Genomic DNA, 1,084 nt, shown 5'->3' on the forward strand with positions numbered 1-1,084 from the left:
TAAAAATTCCTGCTGGAGGCATCTTCCATGGAGGCTGAAGGCGCCTTCAGTAGGCTATTTAAGCCAGTCTCGAGCATATGCACAACAACACTTAATCTTCACATTCTTTCTACTGCACGCTGCTTAAAAGATGATCCTGCGAAGCCGTAATGCGACTCTGACAACTGGAAGCCTGAAATTCCTTGTTCTTAATTGTCGGTATACTTTCAATTGTAGTTTAATTATTGTACTTGTAATTTCCGGATTGATTAGTGGATTGCCCATAGAAAGAAATCTCACGTGTGGGTCTTGGAGCAGGAGTCGTCACAAGCTCTAAACCAAGTAAAAGAAATTTGTTAGCGATTGCTTTTGCTTTGTTCTTTTCTATTGCATTATTACTCTATGTTTTTCATAAAACGTGAAAAAGTCACAAGTACTATGTTGGTGCGGGAAGCATCTGACGATCGATCATTATTTTGATAATAGAAAAGGAATTCAAAGTTAAGTTGTTTTGTGATCTAACGTACTTAATTGAGTGTTTCAGGAAAGTCCTAGCTGCGGTTAGGCAAGTGGAAAGCCCTAGGGGGTGGTAACCCTAGGTCATAGGGGGTGGTAACCCTATGCGGAAAGTCTTGGAAGGTCGAGAGCTTCAGGTAAAAGTCCTAAGAGAGGGGGTAACCCTAGGTGGAAAGTCCTGGTGTCGCGAACTAGGTGAAAGACTGGACTAGCCGGGAAGCGGAAGTCCAGCAGAAAGTCTGGAAGCTACGAACGCTGAGCAAAAGTCTAGTCGATATGGAGGATCGCACTGGCAACAGGTAAATCTCCTGAGTGGAGTAGGTGAGGACGCGTTCCCCGTAGAGGGAACAATAGGCGTCGGGTCGACCTAGGGTTTCCGGTTGGAAATTCGAAGTCAGACCCGAACAGTCCGATAACTGTCAATTATATCTATCATATTATTTCTGTGCTAACTTTGTTTTGCAGGGTTTGTGTTTGGAACTAACGCATTTTGCAGGAACAAAGAAGCACACTTAGCTTCGGATGAACAGTGTCCGAGGCGCCTCCATGGGGGTTGGAGGCGCCTCGGGTGCTAGCCGAAGCCAGCTGT

Source organism: Zingiber officinale, chromosome 3A (assembly GCF_018446385.1).
Source record: "Zingiber officinale cultivar Zhangliang chromosome 3A, Zo_v1.1, whole genome shotgun sequence".
Classification (NCBI taxonomy): Eukaryota; Viridiplantae; Streptophyta; class Magnoliopsida; order Zingiberales; family Zingiberaceae; genus Zingiber; species Zingiber officinale.